Raw genomic sequence first — 22,660 nt, forward strand, 5'->3', positions numbered from 1 at the left:
GAAGAAAAGCAAAAATGCTTATTTTGTTCATTTCGAGATATAGAGTTCACTATGGATGGCATCCAATAGATTCCCTCTACATTAGAGAACCCACTAACCCGCATTTGCTTACACCCCGGCGCACGCGGTAGGTTGTCCCCTTATGATATTGATGTATACTGATGGTCTTTGTTCCCAAGTTGACGTGACCAACCGCTAGTGCTGATAAGTCTGTCCTGTCAGCCCTGGTAGTATCTGCTCTTGCTTTATATCATAGCACACATCCCTCCTATCACTATGCCAGTTGGTAACTCATTAAGGCCAGCTGCCCACAAGCGGGTCGCATTATGCACCAGAATCCGACCCTGTGCCCGGCCGGTGACCCCACATACCGGTCAGTCGTCTGCTGTACTGCGGATGGTCTGGCCGGTGAGCCATCGGATATGTGCAGTACAGATTTCCCTCTGACATCATGACAGCATACACCTGGAGGTTGCTCACCTGATGGGACAGGAAAAGGCAGAGCATAAAAGGCACCTCCCCTCCACCAACACCAGTGCTTTTCCTGTCCCTCCAGGACAGCAGCCGCAGAGCTCCAGCGATGCTGTCCCATGCCGGAGGTTCCAAGACTTACCGATGGGCGGTGGTGGCAGCATCATCTTCTGGCAGCCCCAGTTGCCTCAGTGGGAAGTACCTCATCTGGGTGCTAACTGGGGACTGCGGGGGCCTGGGTCCAAGGACGGACTTTCCGGCACCACCGCGGCAGTCATCCAGGCGGCGGCCGCCATCTCTGGGTCCTGGCTGTAGTGGTGCTTCACAAGGGGGCGTGGCCTTGGTGGAGCACAGGGAGTGTGATGCCACATGCTCCGCAAGTGGGTGTGGCCTTGGCGGAGCACACAGAGGGGGCGTGGCCTGGTGCGGATTGGCGCCAGATTCAAAAATTAAAGCTCCCTGTACCAGGAGAAGTCGGCTGGTGCTTTTTTTCATGATGGGAATCGATCCTAAGGACAGGAATGGATCCCACAAGCGCAGGATGTCGGCCAGAGAGGCCCCAGAGAATCTCCAAACTGTAAGTGGTCCTGTGGGCCAACCTACAGGCACCTGCACTACACTTCCCTTACTAGCAGAGCTCTCCCTTGTCATGTTACGACAGGGATACTCAAAAACCTAGAGAGGCGAGGAGAAGTAAAAAGCGTCCAGTACGCTTAGCGAAACTTAACGACTCCTATTCTAAAACATTATGCGCTTCCTGCTCAGCGAAAATTCTGCAGGAAGAAATATCTTCCCTCATGTCTGAAATCCGGTCGGTTGTCCGGGAAGAAACAGTCCTACCTCTCGGACCTCCAACCAGGGCCCTTAGGGGCCACAAGAAGGTCTGCTCCAACAGTGTGAGAGTCTGACATGGCGGAAGAATTTGTTCTTGAAGATCTTGGGGAAGTGTCGCAAGGGGAGAAAAAATATCTTTTTTCGAAAAACACTTAACAGGGAAACCTGGCACTGTGCAGGACGTCATGTCTGCGGGTCTGCTTCCACAACGTAAATCTACATTCCCTGTAAATGCCACACTTAAACAATTGAGAGTGGAATCTTGTGGATCAAACTCTGTTAATTTCTAAAAGAATTTTAGGAGCCTCTTTTATTTGCGGACGATGAAGTGGCTATCCTTGAGGAGACGCCAAAGGTTGACACAGCTATCTCTATGGTGTCTAAAAGAACTGGGCTACCATCTGAGGATATGTCCCACTTAAAGGACTCTATGGACAACAAAGTAGACATGACCATGCGTAGGGCTTGGTCTAGGTCCAGTCTCATTATAAAGCTTATATTGCGGCCACTTTGGTGGCAGTTTGACTGGATCAGCTTCTACGGAGGCGGTCCATTTCGGAGCCCGCGTGGCAGCCCTATCCAACACGGCCAGGAAGGCATTTTGGGTAAAGTAGTGGTCAGGAGACATAACCTCCAAAAATAGGTTGTGTACCCTACCCTTTCGGGGCTGCTAGTCATCAGACCCCCCAAAAGCCCCTTCAATCCATGTCCCTCGTCTACAACGTACGTGGGGGAAGGAAAGACTGGAAGGTGGTATTATCCGAAGGGAGGAAGGGGTAAGGCTCTTACTGTTGTCCCTCAGCCTGCATCTTCATGCCCGGTGGGCAGAAGATTAGTTCATTTGTGCACTAGTTGTAGAAACATAACTACTGACGGTGCCTACCACACGCTGGGAAACAATCCTAAGGACCGGAATCGATCCCACAAGCGCAGGCCTGGTGGCGGAAGGGTACAAGATTGAGCTAGAATCCTGCCCTGCAAATAGATTCATTTTAACCTCGGAGGACTGCGTGGGCCTGGGTCCAAGTACGGGCCTCCAGTTCCACCGCGACCATCATCCAGGCATTAACCCTAGAGCAGGCTCTACTTAAGGGTGTACAGATCATGCTGGATCTCGGTGCAGTTATCCCCATCCCTAAGAGGGAATGGGGGGAAAGGGTTTTACTCCCCTTTCTTTCTGGTTCCCAAACCAGATGGCTCCCACCGGTGGAGACTATCAGTACCGCAACTCCCCTGATTGGTAGGGATAACGTTATGGCTACGATTGACGTAAAGGATGAGTATTATCACATCCCCAATTATGTCAACTCACAAAAGGTTCCTAAATTTGCGCTGAGAATGGCGCCTTCCCTTTGGAATCTCCTCTGTTCCACGGAACCTTTCCAAAGGGGTGATTGAAATGGTAGCCTTTCTGCACAATCGCGGGATTATCATCATCCCCCATCTGGAAGGGGGCATAGCTCAGTGGATGGTTCCCTGTTGGTGGCAGATTCCCTCACTATTCTGAGGTCTCACTTAGGGTCCACGCTTCAGCTATTTAAGGATCTGAGCTGGATCATTAATGATTTGAAATCCAACATGGAACCGGAAACCGGGAACAAATTCCTGGGAGTCATTTTGGATTCTCGTCTCCAATGTCCGTCCCTTCCTCCTCTAAAGAAACAGCTCATTCTAGAGAATGTTCTGCTCTATATAAAAAATCTACAGTTTCAATAAGAGAAGCGATGCAGATCCTGGGGCTAATGACTTCATGCATTGAAGTGGTTCCCTGGGCCCAGTTCCACAGCTGTGATCTCCAGACACCTATCCTCCAGAATTGGGACAAGTCAGTCCTCACTTGACAGGACAATCCCTATTTCCACTAGGGCTAGATCCTCACTCCACTGGTGGTTGTCCTCAGACAACCTTTCAAGGGTATCCGACTGGAATTTGGGCCCACGCGATAATAACGGATGCCAGTGCCAAAGGGTGAGGGGTCCACTTTGAAGGTGGCCATATATAGGGTACATAGGACCCTCATGAGAGATCCAGTTCATCTAATTTTAGAGAACTTAAAGGGGTTGTCTTGCGGCGAAAGCGTTTTTTTTTTTTTTAAATTGACCCCTGCATTATGCCCTGTAAAAAAGAAAGCATGTGTTAGTTTTTAACAAGCACATTGCACTTACCTGCATCAGCGTTCTGCAGCTTCTTCTTTTAAAGATGGCGCCGCTGGTCTTCTCCCACGGTGCACCGCGGGTCTTCCCATGGTGCACCGTGGAGTTTCTTCTTCTGTCTTCCGCGTTCCACTGCCGATACAGCCACCTCATTGGCTGATCGGCACCACGTGACGGAGGCGGAGCTACGATGACGACGCGGTGACCAGCTCTCCGGCACGAGCGGCCCCATTCACCAGGCAGAAGACCGCACAGCGCAAGCGCGTCTAAAAAAGCAAGAAGCCAGCGAAATTAGACGGAGCCATGGAGACGGGGACGCTAGCAACGGAGCAGGTAAGTGAATAACTTCTGTATGAAGACAACCCCTTTAATGAGGTTTGGGAAACCCTACGTAGCCTGCAAACCGTGTAGGGATGAAGCATGTGAGGATCTTTTCCGATAACATGATGGCAGTGCCACTCATTCGCCACCAGGGTACCACCAGGAATCCTCTACTTCAGCATTTGGCGGGAAGGTTCCTTCAGTGGGCGGAACTCTCAACCAGGTCACTGTCAGCATTCCACATAAAAGGAGCCGAGAATTCAGCCACGGACTTTCTAAGCAGGAAGAAAGTGGACGCAGGAGAGTGGGGACTCCATCCCGAAGTGTTTAGCCTACTCGTTTCAAAATGGAGGGTACCCGAAATAGATTTGTTTGCTTGAAGAGCAAATACCAAGTGCCGTCTTCTCTTTTCCCGAGACTCGGAGAAACAAGCCTTAGGCACAGGCGCCCCCTCTCACCCCTGAGTTTGGGACTTAGCTTACACTTTTTTCCCCTTTACCTCTGATTCCGCTCCTCCTAAGAAAATTACTGCGGCCAAGGCTGTCAGTAACTTTAGTAGCGCCTTATTGGTCCAAAAGACCTTGGTTTCCTCTCCTGAGATCTGTCAGTGGGAAAGCCTCTCCATCTTCCGCCAAAACTGGACTATTGCTGCAGGGTCCTCTCCTTTACCTGGGGGTTCACAAGTTCAGGCTTACGGCCTGGATCTTGAACGGGTAAAATTCTTAGAAAAGGGTCTATCGTCTAATGTGGTTTCCACTATTTGCGAGAGCCTTATGCCCTTGACAGAAAAGATTTATTCCAAAGTCGGGAAAAAATTCTCAGAATGGATGGGTCAGAACATCCAGTCAGACATTTGTAAAATTTTAAATCTCCTCCAGGCAGGCCTGGATAAAGGGTTGAATCCAAATACCCTCAAAGTCCAAGTAGTAGCTTTGGGGGCATTCTTTGATCTCGCGCTTGCTGAGCACAAGGGAATAAGGAAATTTCTTAGAGGGGTGAGTAGACTGCATCCATTTATAAGGCTTACGGCACCCCCCTGGGATCTGACTATAGTCCTTCAGGCCTTCTGCAATCCCCCGTTTGAACCTATTAGAGACCTATCCATCGCCTTGCTGACGTACAAGGTAGCCCACCTTGTGGCAGTTATGTCGGCTATGTGCGTGGGTGAAATCCAGGCCCTTTCGCAAAGGGCCCCATATATGACTATGCACTCCGATGAGATCGTATTCTCCTTAGACCCTTCCCTCCAACCCAAAGTCTTGTCAGACTTCCACGGAGGCCAGCCAATAGTCATTCCAGCCTTTGTCTAAATTTTAAAAATGAAAAGGAGCAGAAGCTACATAAATCTTGATGTTAAAAGAGCTGCACTAGCGTGCCTTGAGGCAAACGAAAATTGCAGAAAGACTGACAAACTTTCGTTCCATTTCCGGGGAAGGCCAAAGGGAAGGCCACTTCTAGAGATTCAATAGCAAGGTGGCTCAGGAGAGCCATCCAGAAGGCTTACAAAGCCAAGGGCATTCCTCCCCCAGAAGGTTTGAAAGCCCACTCTACTCGGGCGGTGGCATTTTCCTGGGCAGAAAGAGCGCACGCCTCAATCGAACAGATTTGTAACGCAGCCACGTGGACTTCTAGTCATACGTTTATTAAACCTTATAGGCTGGACATTAAAATCTAGTGAGGATGCAACCTTCGGGAGGAAGGTGCTTCAAGCAGTAATCCCTCCCTAAAAAAGCCAATGCCAGTTATTTGGTATTCCTCCAGGTGTATGCTGTCATGATGTCGGAGGGAAAACGGGAATTTTCCTTATCGATAATTCCCTTTCTTGAAGGCATCATGACAGCATACGGGCTCCCCCCCCACCGACATGGTCATCCTTGTTTGTCCAACACATGAGGTGTATGCTTATGTTTCTTTGTCTGAGGTGTGTGATGACAATAAAATCACACCTCCTGGTTAAGTATTCTGTCACTGTGGTTATTTGGAAAGCACTGGTGTTGGTGGAGGGGAGGTGCTTTTTATGTTCTGCCTCTTCCTGTCCCATCAGGTCAGCAGGTGAGCGACCTCCAGCGTATGCCGTCATGATGCCTTCAAGAAAGGGAATTATCGGTAAGGAAAATTCCCGTTTTTCCGGCACTGTCGGCAGGTGATGATGTGGGTCCTGCGACCTTTATGCAATGTTATTTGTGGAAGGGCCGCAGGTCGGACGGATTCCATTGACTTCAATGGAAGCTGTCTGTGCGGACACCGCACTAAAATAGAGCATTCCGCGTGCGGAAAATCGCTTTCCATAGCATGTTATGGACGGTATTTGCTGCGGAAGTCGGGGAGGGGCGCTCGCCGTGGATTCAGCAATGCAAATATGCCATATATTCCCCTAGTCCTAGCATTCTGGAGTGAAATGTGCCTTTAACAAAGGCTGGCGGCTCCAGATGGTGTGACAAATACGTTACCCTTACTGTGCTTTGATCAATCTACTCCATGTTGGCTGCCACGGCTTTTTGGCCTTTATTTTTTTTTGTAGAGAAGAAGATCAATAAGTTTTTATCCAGCCTGATCTGAGATATCTAATATCGAAATGTAGAAGATGTCCCTCTATCCTAATTGTACAATACTGCTCCAGCTGCCGTCCACCTGCACGAGGCAGAAAAAACCCGTATCACTAGGAGCTTACTGCCCCTATATGGGGGTAGGAAAGGGAGGGGTTAATTATATCAATTGCGTTATTTACTTGATTTCATTAAAGTGGTTGTCCCGCGCCGAAACGGGTTTTTTTTTTTTCAATAGCCCCCCCGTTCGGCGCGAGACAAACCCGATGCATGTATTAAAAAAAAAAACGGATAGTACTTACCCGAATCCCCGAGCTCCGGTGACTTCTTACTTACCTTGCTAAGATGGCCGCCGGGATCTTCACCCACAGTGCACCGCGGGTCTTCTCCCATGGTGCACCGTGGGCTCTGTGCGTTCCATTGCCGATTCCAGCCTCCTGATTGGCTGGAATCGGCACACGTGACGGGGCGGAGCTACGAGGAGCAGCTCTCCGGCACGAGCGGCCCCATTCACCAGGGAGAAGACCGGACTGCGCAAGCGCGTCTAATCGGGAGATTAGACGCTGAAATTAGACGGAGCCATGGCGACGGGGACGCTAGCAACGGAGCAGGTAAGTGAATAACTTCTGTATGGCTCATATTTAATGCACGATGTCTATTACAAAGTGCATTAATATGGCCATACAGAAGTGTATAACCCCACTTGCTTTCGCGGGACAACCCCTTTAAGATTCTTCCCGCTCCCCCCTCACTGGTGCTGCTGTGGGACGTAAGGGAAGCTCGAGTTGCTTGAGTAGTCAGTGCCAACTTAAGGCTGAATGAAGTGCTGCAGTGGACAAGGTTATGGTTTTCCTCTCGGACATTTGATGCTTAGGGCTTAGCTTGGAGCACATGAAGTGCTGAGAGGGGATTAACTAATTCGTAGATCAGGTTTAAATGAAATACTAGAAAGTGAGTTAAAAATCAAGGCAAACCGATTCCTGTTTTCTCAGGTGTCTACAAACTCCTGAGACAAGAAGGACCAGCTGAGATGGTGAGGCCCGTGATACTACAGAGCTAGAATAGAAGGAACCAAAACCGGATCTGCTGGATTCCCTCTCATGTGTTTTGGATCTTTTAGGATCCGTATTTTGTAGTTCTTAGAAACCCCTGAAAGAACAAATGAATCAAATTCACATAAAATGAGGGGGGAAAAAACTTTGTGTGAAATTACCGTAAACAAGGAAGTTATACAACTTTTTAGGTTGTACCGAGCAGTAATTTGGAGAAGCTCTAAGGAACCTGTGGTGTTGAATGTCTGATCTGCAGTCAGCATGTTATAGAGCAGGAGGAGCCGAGCAGGTTGGTATGTGGTCCTCCTGCTCCCACATCTTGGTTGTGGGTGGGTGGAATCAGGGGTTTGGGCTGTCAGGACCTCTGAGAATGTCGATACTAACTGGGAGGAGGGGACCATAAAATAAAATATATAGTTAGCGGATCTTTTGCTTGTCCGCTGCTCTGCTCCCATGCTGTCCTTCACTTTCTATTAGCCTAGTCACATGCTAAGTGGCAAGTGACCGCTGCAGCCAAACCCTGGCCTGGGCATCTTGGATCAGGGACTGGCTGTAGTGGTCACTTGTGCACATGCCAGCGCTAGCCAGGACTGAGGAAAAATGGAACCAGTGTGGCGCACAGTGTAAGCTGTCGCCTACGACCTGAAGGTCGCAAGTTCAATCCCCGCATGATTCAGGTAGCCGGCTCAAGGTTGACTCAGCCTTCCGAGGTCGGTAAATTGAGAACCCAGCTTGGTGGGGGGTAATAAATAATAATTGCCGCTATACAAATACCAAGATTTATTTATTTTTATTTTATTAAGGTCATTATTACTCATGGGGATACAAGGTTAAGTATTAATAGTGATAAGGAGGAGCATTACTACTGGTCAGGCTTAAGGGGACATTATTGGTGATGGGGGCATAAGGTGGAGCATTAACAGGGATGGGGTTTAAAAGGCTGCATTAATATTGACGGGTGGAAAAGAACTTCTTCCTGGTGACGGGCCTTTGAATACCCTGCCTGGGTATTCAAAGACCCGTCACCAGAAGAAGCTGAAATAGCAGATGGCAGAAGTTTGCCGCAGCGCCACCGGAGACTATAGGGATGCCGCACACCAGGTGAGTATTGATTTTTTTTGACAGGGAAGGTTAGCTAGCTCTTATTTTCGGGGGAGGTCTTATATTTCAAGCCCCAGAAAAACGGGGTAGGTCTTACTATCGGGGTAAAGCCTACTTTCGTGGAAACCTGGTAAGACTTGTTATAAAGTCACTTTGTTTTGAAGGAATGCTGCCATCCAATAGATGGCGCCGTAGAGGTATTTTTCCATCTTTCTTATTTGGGTACTAAAGGAAGCTCTTACTGTGTGGGATCTTTTTACTATCTGGGGCTTTATATAGGGGAAGATTGTGTAGAAGTGTGGAAAATGGGGGAAGGGTGCTGAAAAAGCAAGGAGCCAAAGATGTTTGTATGTTCAATTCTGCAGAGACAAATAGTGGCCGGGAGAAGTTGTCATTGTGGTCTCGACGGATGGAGAAGAAAAGGGAAAGCGATAGACTACAGTTAGAGAGGATGCCACCTATAATCACTGGATATAATGGTACTGCAATCACTTATACAGTCTGAAGAATGCCTGTATAGTTCTGGTATCCACCGCTATATGGTCACTATTTAAGGGTAATATTAGTTTTTGTATAGTGATTTCTTTCAGTAACAGCATTATGATATCATTGAGTCACTGTGTGACGGTAATATGTAGGTACTCCCTGGGAGGAGTATCTGACCTTCATATAGTGTTAATATTGGAAATAGTGGTTTTTATACAGTAACAGTGTGGCGGTATTAGCCACCATGTGGTGGTAACATGGCATCATGGTGTAGTAATATTATTCGGTCCTTATGAAGTGGTATTATTGATAACGTTGGTCTTGAGACAGCGGGTTTTGTTCAGTGACCATGTAGAAGTAATAAGATTGGTGATGGTTTGTGCCTTGTATTTACATCAATGCATGGCTGTTTGTTACATTAGTCCTAAGCCTGTACGGGTCAGGGCACGCTTGGTGGCCTGGTTCTTTCTTGTCAGGAAAATATGTTCTTGCATGAACTTTCACATATATTTTACATGGGGCTGCTAGATGTTCATGGACAAAGGGGACCCATACAGAATTTTGCTATGGGCCCCAGCTTTTTCTAGTTACGCCCCGGGTCGCGCAGATCCTTACACTTGTCCATTTTTCTGCTTCTAACACAACTCCAGACTGACACTTGTTGCCCAGTATTTGCCCCCGACTGGCACCAGATAATCAGTGTTATTCGAAGTGTCAATAACATAAAGATATTCCCACTGTGAACCGTCCTTAAACAGCCCTGAGTTCCAGCAGAAGCTGGGTGTGAGTTTTATTGATGATAAAGCATTTGACGGCCTCCACCAAGATGCCCCATGGAAGATCATCAGATCTGGAGGCATGTCTGACCAGTTCATTACCATTTCTGTGCACTGTACTCCGTCTCTAGTTTCTGCATTCGAAGTAATACATGAGCTACAGATCAACGTCCACTCAGGTGTCCACCAAGGCTGCATCCTGTCGCCATCAGCATAGTGCTCGACCACGTCATGAAACGAACAATCGGGCTGAATCTAGTTGGCATTGTGGGACGTAACCCACTGCAATGGCTTACTGACTTGGACTTTGCGGATGATACAGCTCTTCTTGCTTCATCGCTCCCCAAACTCCAACACACAGAACCAACTCTGGAACAAGAAGCATTTATGGCTGGTCTACAGACTAACTGCGAGTTGGATACCCCACGTCCACAAACGCCTCAATCATGATCAACCAAGAGGTCGACCGGTTTGTCTATTGAGGCAGTGCAATCGCCAATGACGGGGATGGTGAACACAATGTCCAGTGCCGTATCGGGGAGGAGTGGGCAACTTTTCAACATCCCACAATTATGACGATAGTTTTCAGAGGTTGTATCTTCGACTGCGCTACATACATCTGAAACATGGAGAACGGCCACACGATGCAACCGGCGACTTGATGGTTTCCAACAGTGATTCCTTTAAGGTCGCTTACCATTATTAGGTTACCAATGAAAAAATGTACCGCTGCTCTGATACGCGGTCACTCCATTCTCAAGTCACCGAAGGCCGACGCCAGTTTGCTGGACGCGTTTTACATCTCCCTTCGATAAGACTGGCAAGAATATGTGATGAAACCCCAAAAAATGGGAAGTGTCAGAAGGGAAGGCAGAAGATCATCTGCCAACGTACAGTTGTAGAAGACCTGCGTACGGTCGACCTTTCATGGGATGATGCCAAAACTGCTTTTGTTTGGATTGCCAATGACAGAGGCGTAACTATAGGGGATGCGGTTGCACCCGGGCCCAGGAGCCTTAGGGGGCCCATAAGGCCTCTCTTCTCCATATAGAGAGCCCAGTACTATGAATAAAGCATTATAGTTGGGGTCCTGTTACAGGTTTTGCATTGGGGCCCAGGAGCTTCAAGTTATGCCTCTGTGCAGCATGGCATAGGTATGGGTACGGGTACAGATAGAGGGGGGGGCAGCTCACGTTTTGCATCAGGGCCCTAGAGCCTTTAGTTACGCCCCTGGCCAACGATGGCATTATTTTATCAGCTGATGCCCTGAATGGTGTGGGTGGACCTGAGTCTAAGTCAGTACTGGGTGTCATTCACTTCACCGGTCAGCGGTTTTATAGGTATTTATGAAAGGTATATAAAGAGTGGATGTTATACAGGAATTCCATGACGTTACTCTTGTTGTCCGGCTATAGAAAACCAATTGAGGTGATGGAGCTGCTGCAGGGAACAGACTTGTCTTATCCCTGGCACATGTTTTAATAGGTTTACCCAGTACAAGCTGTGTGACTTTGGAGGTCATTCCATATTAGACACAAGCTTCTTACTGGAGGTTTTCTCCAGCCCTCTGATAGGAGGATTATGTCCCCTAACTAACTGGATTGGAAAAGCCCAGCTAATTGTGAGCACACATAACATTTCCTATTTTAGATCTCAATCCATTTATGTCCGGTCTTAACTGTTGATAAGTTACCGGAATCAAATACTTTTTGTTCCTTCTGCTCAAGAAAGAAAAAGAAATGTCGGATTTACTCTTGTTGCAATTTACTATTATCGTGTTTCCCCAAAAATAAGACAGTGTCTTATATTAATTTTTGTTCAAAAAGGTTTAACTTTTTTACATGTATAGCTGCCTGGACACTATTTAAATTGACTTTTTAAATTAACTGTTAGCAGGGCTTAATTTTGGAGTAGGGCTTATATTTCAAGCATCCTCAAAAATTCTGGAAAATCATGCTATGTCTTATTTTCAGGGAAACAGGGTAATATAAGCAAAGCAAAAAGCTAAAATTGTTGTTCAATAACTTTGACGTACATCATTGGAACATAAAGAAGTGCCCCTCCCTCCCTGTCATACGAGTAAACATTATGTATCGCAGTCAGACTGTATTCTACTTGTACAGAAAGCAACACGATAGCAGCATGGCCACAAAAGAACAGCTCAGGGAATAAATACAGTACTAGAGCCAAGATCATAACATAAGTGCAGTACCTGAACCAAGTTTATAACATAAATGCACTGCCAGAATCAAGTTCATAATATTAAATAGAGCACCCGAACCAAGCACATAATATAGATAAAGTACCAGAATCAAGCTCATATATACAGCACCATGATCAAGCTCAGTACATAGATACAATACTAGAACCAAGCTCGTAACATGATTACAGCTCCCTAACTAAGGTCATAACATACATACAGTACCAGAATCAAGGGCATAACAAATGCAGCACAAGAACCAAGCTCGGTATATAAATACAGCACCAGAACTAAGTACCTAACATAAATACAAAACCAGAACAGCTCAATGAATAAACAGTGTACCAGGATGAAGCTCATAACCTATATATAGCACCAGAATGGAGTCCAGTACATAAGTATAGTACCAGAATCAAGCTAATATCATATATACAGCTGCAGAAGCAAGCTCAGCACATACATAGAGCCCTATAACCAGGCTCAAAACATAGATCCTGCAGAAATTTGCCTCAGTACATAGATAAAGTACTAGAACCAAGCTCATAACATCAATACAGCACCACAGCCAAGCTCCATTTTAGCAGGTTTCTGTTTTTCATTCGTTTATGTTGCCCATTCTGTTATTTTTTCCAGCACTAAATGCCAGAAATGAATGGAAACCTGCAAAACAATGTGCATTATAATTAATCGCAGGGGGCACAGTTCGGAAAGCATGTAATGGGTGGGCAATAGTACATTGGTATAGTAATCATAATGACCCACATAATGAAGTTATGTGACACTGACACCTGCATGAGCTGTGCAGTATTTATATTGGGAGTCAATATAGGAAAGGGTTCATGCTCAGAGTAACAAAAACCACCCAGTGGAGACGGGCTGAGCAGGTCAGTTACTCCACTTGTTCGTGCCACCCTTAGAGGAAATGAAAGTGACCTTCCGGATTGGGGACAAAATGATGTTCTGGAATCGGAGAGGGCAGGCGGTACATTGCCTGCAGTTGTTCTTCTCTGCCGTCTCTCCGATCTGCCAATTCCTGGGCCTGTTATTGGCGATCCAAGATAAATGATGCAATCCCAGACTACCTAATCCCCACAGTGCATTGTAATGTTAGACTACCGATGCACTATACCTGCTCTCCGATTGGCCAGCACTGCTCATGTGATCGGCTCTGGCCAGTCACAGAGCAGTGCATAGTGTGCATTATGTAGTTAAAAAATTACTGCGGCCATTCATAGAAAGCTGGAAACGGGATCTGGAACTCGTGGATCGGAGGAAGAGAAAAGAACTGCAGGTAAAATACCCTCCCCCTCTGGTCATGGGACAGAACTGTGTACCCAAAGCGGAGGCATGTTTTGCCTGTAAAAGGTGAAACCAGATGTGCGGTCGAGCCCCGGTCCTCCGCCGCTTGGTGCTTTCATGCTAACACAATTATGTTTATTCTATTTTCAGACTTAAAAGGGTTTTCCAGGCAGCTCCCACTGGGATACACCGGGGTTGGAGCGAAAGCACTGCTCTGACCTCTGACCCCTGTGAATTGGCTGGTGCTCATAATTTCATGGGGTGTCATTGAAATCAATGGGAGCTGCGCCTGCAATTACAAGTGCTGGCCACTACATTGAGATCGGAGCAGTGGCGTCCACTCCAACCCCGGTGTATTCCGTTGGGCGTTGGCTGGAAAACCTCTTTAATCAAGGATTAACACAGAGCATGGCCAGACTTAGTTATGTGTTACTCGTGAGGTCACACAGGGTGCCGACAACCAATTTGTAGCAGTTCTGCTACTGTATTTATATTATGAGCTGGGTTCCGGTGCTGTATCTATGTACTGAGCTTGACTCTGGTACAATATTTATTCAGTGAGCTGGGCTACTATGCTGCTATCCTGCTAAATTTTTTTGCACAATCAGTATATTATATAATGTCTCACTGTGGACACGCTAATAACGCTCACTGTTGCCCTCATCCACTCCCGGCTCGATTATTACAACTCGTTGCTGATCGGCCTCCCCCGCACCAGACTCTCCCCCCTCCAATCCATCCTGAATGCAGCAGCCCGGCTCATCTTCCTGTCCAGCCGCTACTCGGACGCCTCTGCCCTGTGGCGGTCACTGCACTGGCTGCCCATTAAATACAGAATACGCGCTACCAAAAAATATCCGGGCAATCCCTGACACACAAAACTTCAGTTGTGCTCTAAAAACGCACCTCTTCAGGGAGGCATTCCGTATCCCCTAAACCAAACTCCTCCGCCTGATAACATGCTCCCTGTCTTACTGACTGCAGTTCCTGCTAGCCGTAATCAACCGCCCCCCGGCAGTCACTCTGATTCCGTCACTATACGGCCTGACCATTGTCTGTGTGTATAGCATCCCTCACTCTCCACCCCACCATACCGTGCACATCTCCCCCCCGCCATACCGTGCACATCTCCCCCCCGCCATACCGTGCACATCTCCCCCCCGCCATACCATGCACATCTCCCCCCGCCATACCGTGCACATCTCTACCTCGCCATACCGTGCACATCTCCCCCCGCCATACCGTGCACATCTCCCCCCCCGCCATACCGTGCACATCTCCCCCCGCCATACCGTGCACATCTCTACCTCGCCATACCGTGCACATCTCCCCCCGCCATACCGTGCACATCTCCACCCCGCCATACCGTGCACATCTCCACCCCGCCATACCGTGCACATCTCCACCCAAGCCATACCGTGCACATCTCCACCCAAGCCATACCGTGCACATCTCCACCTTGCCATACCGCGTACAATTCCACCCAAGCCATACCGTGCACATCTCCACCCAAGCCATACCGTGCACATCTCCACCCCGCCATACCGTGCACATCTCCACCCCGCCATACCGTACACATCTCCACCCCGCCATACCGTGCACATCTCCACCCCGCCATACCGTGCACATCTCCCCCCGCCATACCGTGCACATCTCCACCCAAGCCATACCGTGCACATCTCCACCCAAGCCATACCGTGCACATCTCCACCTTGCCATACTGCGTACAATTCCACCCAAGCCATACCGCGCACATCTCCACCCAAGCCATACCGCGCACATCTCCACCCAAGCCATACCGCGCACATCTCCACCTCGCCATACCGTGCACATCTCCACCTCGCCATACCGTGCACATCTCCACCCCACCATACCGTGCCCATCTCCACCTCGCCATACCGTGCACATCTCCACCTCGCCATACCGTGCACATCTCCACCTCGCCACACCGTGCACATCTCCACCTCGCCACACCGTGCACATCTCCACCCCGCCATACTGTGCACATCTCCACCCCGCCATACCGTGCACATCTCCCCCCCGCCATACCGTGCACAACTCCCCCGCCATACCGTGCACATCTCCACCCCGCCATACCGTGCACATCTCCACCCCGCCATACCATGTACATCTCCACCCCGCCATACCGTGCACATCTCCCCCCGCCATACCGTGCACATCCCCCCCGCCATACTGTGCACATCCCCCCCGCCATACCGTGCACATTTCCACCTCGCCATAACGTGCACATCCCCTCCGCCATAACGTGCACATCTCCCCCCGCCATACCGTGCACATCCCCCCCGCCATACCGTGCACATCTCCACCTCGCCATGCCATGCACATCTCCAGCCCCTTTACCTTCTGTATCCCCCCATTATCTGTACTATGTAAGCTCATTGTAGCCCCCCTCTTACTGTCTCCATCAGCTGATTACTACATGTACCCGGGGTCTTGTTTTTATTTCCCCTGTCTTGTAAGCGCTGCGGAATATGTTGGCGCTATACAAATACAGATTATTATTAGGGCTCACACCCACTTGCTTTTTTTTTAACTCTGCGATATCGCTGCGGTTCTTTTTACACGATTGTCAATGTTTCTAATGTTAAAGCGCAGCGCAGGTTGGCGATTGGTGATTTTTGTACGACGCGTTTTTAACATTAGAAAGTCCCACGGACAATCGCGTGAAAAAACACAGCGATATTGTGTGAAAAAATGCGCAAGAAAAACACACGTGTGCCGGAGCCCCTATTATTATATATATTCTGCAGGGTGTTTTGTTTTGTCTCCTTCTGGATCTAAGTGCCAGGGCTGAGAAAGGTGACATTTTACAGGTAAGTGTCTTTTTTCAGCCTTTTTCCAACTTTCTTCCCTGATCAGAGAGCTGACTGAGAAGTGGAGAATAGCGAAGTCATTGGGAGGGATCGCTTTAGGCCGCTGCTGCATCCCGGCTGCTCTCTTGTACGACGCCATAGAGATGATCAGCACTTTGGTCGCGGACAGCAGGATGTCAAATGGAAGAGATCCTTCAGAGTGGACCGGAGGGACAATCAGCGGCTCACAGCACTTGATGCGCTCCTAGATTAGAATCGGCTTCACTACATAAATGCACTTTTAAAAGGGGTTTTCTGATTAGGATACATTTTCAAAAACCAGTTACTATCCCTGTAAGAAAACCATTGCCCCCCCCCCCCCCCATGGCAGCGCACTGCCTTCCCCTTAGCCAGCCATTGTTGCTGGGTTGGATATGATGTCTCACCATGTGACAGCCAATCACGGCATTGCACCATATGTGCCATTAGAATGGGTAGCGGGCTTTTTAGGCTGGGATATATGTATTACAGATTGTTATATTCTTGCAGCGGGCGCAGTAAGGGAGTTTTCTTATATTTACCCCCCGCTCCCCCATCAGCTGCAGTCACATCCTTATGTCCTTCACGGCTATTGAATCCACTGCTTATTAACCACCAATCTTAAGGTGATGTCACATACAGAATTCAGTTTTTTTTTAACTCAGTTTTTGGGGCGTTTTTTGAGCCAAAGCCAGAAGTGGATCCAGCAGTAAGGAGGAGTAGACGTCCTTCCTGTATATTCCGCGTCCCTTTTGGACCGACTTCTGGCTTTGGCTTAAAAGTCTGCATCAAAAACTGCCACAAAAGCTGCCGCATCTTTCTGAAAGTGCTGTGAGCCCTCGGCCTTACCGGGTGATCACCGGAGGCGAATGTACTGCCTATTGTCTGCCAAGGGCTTGTGAACATGTGCAGCTTCTCGCAGCAAAGTGGACGGATTTACAGAAATAACATCAACCTGCTGCTTAAAACATCTGCAGAATAACCTGCAGCGTGTCCATTGTGTCTGTATGTTTGTTGTGAACTTTCCTGATTCGGTTCAATGTAGAAATCAAGCTGTGTCACAAATCTAAATAGGTGCAGATGTTGCTGCACATCCGCAGTAGAATCCCCAGGTAGGGAATAAAAAGTGTACAATGAGAAAAAAACCATACTCTCCTTCTGGGTCTTCCCCCTCTCCCCTGAAGGGTCTTATCTGCTCTCCCAGTATATTGAAACAGTTATTGTTGCAGAGCAGAAGAGACAACCTGGGGAGCAGGCAAGACTCTACAGACGTCACTGACTTGTGCTTATGTGATAACCAGATGACGTGCAAATCAACTCATTAATCGAAAATGATGGCCAATAGAGAAGAAGAGATCCTGCCCTCCTATGTATGAAGTGTATGGAGGCATCATAGCAGCAGTCTACACCCACCAGCTCAGAGATAGAGAAGAGATCCTGCTCTCCTATGTGTACAGTGTATGGATACATCATAGCAGCAGTCTATACCCACCAGCTCAGAGATAGAGAAGAGATCCTGCTCTCCTATGTGTACAGTGTATGGAGACATCATAGCAGCAGTCTACACACACCAGCTCAGAGAGAGAGAAGAGATCCTGCTCTCCTATGTGTACAGTGTATGGATACATCATAGCAGCAGTCTACACCCACCGGCTCAGAGATAGAGAAGAGATCCTGCTCTCCTATGTGTACAGTGTATGGAGCCATCATAGCAGTAGTCTACACCTACCAGCTCAGAGATAGAGAGGAGATCCTGCTCTCCTATGTATAGAGTGTATGGTGACATCATAGCAGCAGTCTACACCCACCAGCTCAGAGATAGATAAGAAGAGATCCTGCTCTCCTATGTGTACAGTGTATGGAGACATCATAGCAGCAGTCTACACCTACCAGCTCAGAGATAGAGAAGAGATCCTGCTCCCCTATGTGTACAGTGTATGGATACATCATAGCAGCAGTCTACACCCACCAGCTCAGAGATAGGGAGGAGATCCTGCTCTCTTATGTGTACAGTGTATGAAGTCATCATAGCAGCAGTCTACACCCACCAGCTCAGAGATAGAGAAGAGAGCCTGCTCTCCTATCTGTACAGTGTATGGAGACATCATAGTAGCAGTCTACACCCACCAGCTCAGAGATAGAGAGGAGATCCAGCTCTCCTATGTGTACAGTGTATGGAGACATCATAGCAGTAGTCTACACCCACCAGCTCAGAGATAGAGAGGAGATCCAGCTCTCCTATGTGTACAGTGTATAGAGAGATCACAGCAGCAGTCTACACCCACCAGCTCAGAGACAGAGAAGAGATCCTGCTCTCCTATGTGTACAGTGTATGGATACATCATAGCAGCAGTCTACACCCACCGGCTCAGAGATAGAGAAGAGATCCTGCTCTCCTATGTGTACAGTGTATGGAGCCATCATAGCAGTAGTCTACACCTACCAGCTCAGAGATAGAGAGGAGATCCTGCTCTCCTATGTATAGAGTGTATGGTGACATCATAGCAGCAGTCTACACCCACCAGCTCAGAGATAGATAAGAAGAGATCCTGCTCTCCTATGTGTACAGTGTATGGAGACATCATAGCAGCAGTCTACACCTACCAGCTCAGAGATAGAGAAGAGATCCTGCTCCCCTATGTGTACAGTGTATGGATACATCATAGCAGCAGTCTACACCCACCAGCTCAGAGATAGGGAGGAGATCCTGCTCTCTTATGTGTACAGTGTATGAAGTCATCATAGCAGCAGTCTACACCCACCAGCTCAGAGATAGATAAGAAGAGATCCTGCTCTCCTATGTGTACAGTCTATGGAGACATCATAGCAGCAGTCTACACCCACCAGCTCAGAGATAGAGAGGAGATCCTGCTCTCCTATGTGTACAGTGTATGGAGAGATCATAGCAGCAGCAGTAGTATACACCCACCAGCACAGAGATAGAGAAGAGATCCTGCTCTCCTATGTGTGTAGTGTATGGAGACATCATAGCAGCAGTCTACACCCACCAGCTCAGGGATAGAGAAGAGATCCTGTTCTTATATGTGTGCAATAATGGAGAGACCATTACCAAGAAAATTGCCAGAGGCAGGAGAATAGCCTAATAGTTATATCCTCTCAAACACAAAATAATAAATTGTATACTTTATTAACATATATGCGCTCAAAAAAGGACAGAGACCCTTTAAAATAAAGGAGTAGGTGGCTGAACTAGATCTGGAGTATGTCCAAAGAGGCACTAAGTGTGTGTTGGCTTGGCAAGCTGAAAGGGTATGATACAAAAGTGTGAGTTAATAGAGGTGCTATGCAAGCAGCCTGGGTATAGGTTTCTTAGGTAAGCTGAAAGGGCCGTCATTTATAGCCACTATCATAGTCACACAGCATGCAGTCCTTTATAGCCACTATCATAGTCACACAGCATGCTGGACTCAGGGAAACAACATAACTGCAGGTAGTCAATACTGGGACACAGCGGGTGTTAATAAAGATGCTATAAGAAGCAGCCAAATGATAAGATTCAGTACATTGCTATGCTAATTAATCACAGTTGTGACATAGGCTGGAAATATCAGAGAGATCTCTGTATGTTCATATAGCATATGAGCTGCTGCACTGCTGTGTTATCCAGTAGACTGCTATGCTGATTGTGCATTGAACACAGTTGTGATAGAGATTAGCAATGTCAGAGTGGTCTCATGTACACACACAGCATGTAGGGTTTGGGGAAATGGCGTGACTTTTGGCAGTCAGAGAAGTCTCTATTAACCCATAAAGGGACTGCCTAGATGCCTAGCTATCTATAAACCTATATTGTATAGTGGAGCCATCCCTAAACCTAATCTAAAACACATATAACACATGCCCTCCCAACATGTTTCATCACAAGGCTTTATCAAGGGAGCTCAGGTAGGCTACAGTGAAAGAGGCGCTGCACTGACAGACATTTTATAGAGAGGCGGGGGGGATCATTAGATATCTAGCCAATGTAAGGCTATGTCTATGAATGCTGTATGCAATTTGTGCCTGAATATGTAATCCACTAGCCTATAAAAAACTATCCAGATGCACTTAACATAAGAAATAGAAATGTATAGAATATGTAAAAAAATATGTATATATATTTCAAACTATAATAGATGGCAGACTTTTTGTGAATTAGCTTAGAATGCTGTGAGTGATAAAGCCATCTTGTCTCCTCTCTAAGGACTTTAATGTTCAGGTCTCCTTTATGTTCATTTAGTTTAATCTAACAAATGCCAATGAATCTCAGGGAATCAATTTTTCCCCCATGTTTTTCAATAATATGTCGTGCAATCGGGGAGTCCGCCCAGGTTATAACGGTGCTTTGATGTTTGGAGATATGGTTTCGAAAATCTGGTATGGTCTTTCCCACATACACTTTAGGAGAGGGGCAACACGCTATATAAGGCTGCATTCCCACGAACATATATCGGCTCGGTTTTCACGCCGAGCCGATATACGTCGTCCTCGTGTGCAGGGGGGGGGGGGGGTGGAGGATGGAAGAGCCAGGAGTAGGAACTGAGCTCCCGCCCCCCTCTCTGCCTCCTCTCCGCCCCTCTGCACTATTTGCAATGCGGAGAGGCGGAACGGGGGCAGGGCTAATTCTCGGAACTTAGCCCTGCCCCCATCCCGCCTCCTTTCATTGCAAATAGTGCAGAGGGGCGGAGAGGAGGCAGAGAGGGGTGGGAGCTCAGTTCCTGCTCCTGGCTCTTACATCCTCCCCCCCCCTGCACTTGAGGACGACGTATATCGGCTCGGCGTGAAAACCGAGCCAATATACGTTCGTGGGAATGCAGCCTAAAGGATGCCTTTACTCCTACAATTGATAAATTGCCAAATATCATATATTCTATTGTCAACGGGGTTCGTGAAGTGTTTGGTCTTGATAATTTGTGGGCAATGAGAGCAGTGGCCCCATGGGGTGCATCCAGTCCATGGGGCATGTTTAGATGTTTAGTCGGTAGTAGAAGATTAATATGACTTCTTACCACAACATTCTTCAGATTTGCCCCGCTTCGATGGGTGACAGAAGGATGTTTATGAATGACATCCTTTAGGAGTGGATCGGCCAGGAGAATGCGCCAGTATTTATGTAGTATCTTATAAATTTTGGTGGAATGTCCCAATACATCTATTTATATTGTCATTAGGAGGGGTATTGTGTATCTTCAGGAAATTCTCTCTAGGCTCAAATTTTGCTCTTTTATACGCTCACCCTATAAGACACACACTGTCACCAGATCGTATTGGGCAAACTAATCTCTCTGAGCTGCCATTCATTATAGAACCATTGTTTATTAGTCCTGCATAGACATAGCCTTACATTGGTTAGATGACTAAGCAGATGGGTGTAGACTGCTGCTGTGATGTTTCCATACACTGTACACATAGGAGAGCAGGATCTCTTCTCTATATCTGAGCTGGTGGGTGTAGACTGCTGCTATGAGGTCTCCATACACTGTACACATAGGAGAGCAGGATCTCCTCTCTATCTCTGAGCTGGTGGGTGTAGACTGCTGCTATGATATATTCATACACTGCACACATAAAAGAGCAGGATCTCTTCTCTATCTCTGAGCTGGTGGGTGTAGACTGCTGCTATGATGTCTCTATACACTGTATACATGGGAGAGCAGGATCTCTTCCCTATCTCTGAGCTGGTGGGTGTAGACTGCTGCTATGAGGTCTCCATACACTGCACACATAGAAGAGCAGGATCTCTTCTCTATATCTGAGCTGGTGGGTATAGACTGCTGCTATGATGTCTCCATACACTGTACACTTAGGAGAGCAGGATCTCTTCTCTATCTCTGAGCTGGTGGGTGTAGACTGCTGCTATGATGTCTCCATACACTGTACACATAGGAGAGCAGGATCTCTTCTCTACCTCTGAGCTGGTGGGTGTAGACTGCTGCTATGATGTCTCCATACGCTGCACACATAGGAGAGCAGGATCTCTTCTCTCTCTCTGAGCTGGTGGGTGTAGACTGCTATGATGTCTCCATACACTGTACACATAGGAGAGCAGGATCTCTTCTCTATCTCTGAGCTGGTGGGTGTACACTGCTATGATGTCTCCATACACTGTACACATAGGAGAGCAGGATCTCTTCTCTATCTCTGAGCTGGTGGGTGTACACTGCTATGATGTCTCCATACACTGTACACATAGGAGAGCAAGATCTCTTCTCTATCTCTCAGCTGGTCGGTGTAGACTACTGCTATGATGTCTCCATACACTGCACACATAGGAGAGCAGGATCTCTTCTCTCTCTCTGAGCTGGTGGGTGTAGACTGCTGCTATGATGTCTCCATACACTGTACACATAGGAGAGCAGGATCTCTTCTCTCTCCCTGAGCTGGTGGGTGTAGACTGCTGCTATGATGTCTCCATACACTGTACACATAGGAGAGCAGGATCTCTTCTCTATCTCTGAGCTGGTGGGTGTAGACTGCTGCTATGATGTCTCCATACACTGTACACATAGGAGAGCAGGATCTCTTCTCTATCTCTGAGCTGGTAGGTGTAGACTGCTGCTATGATGTCT

At 47.7% G+C, this 22,660-nt stretch overlaps 1 protein-coding gene across 1 annotated transcript in view; it reads right to left on the reverse strand.

The window, feature by feature from the left end:
• Window positions 1–22,660, reverse strand: part of LOC136631802 (membrane-spanning 4-domains subfamily A member 4A-like) — a 452,683-nt gene that overhangs the window by 152,611 nt on the left and 277,412 nt on the right. The gene's annotated exons all lie outside the window — the stretch shown is intronic.

Source organism: Eleutherodactylus coqui, chromosome 6, assembly GCF_035609145.1.
Source record: "Eleutherodactylus coqui strain aEleCoq1 chromosome 6, aEleCoq1.hap1, whole genome shotgun sequence".
Lineage (NCBI taxonomy): Eukaryota > Metazoa > Chordata > Amphibia > Anura > Eleutherodactylidae > Eleutherodactylus > Eleutherodactylus coqui.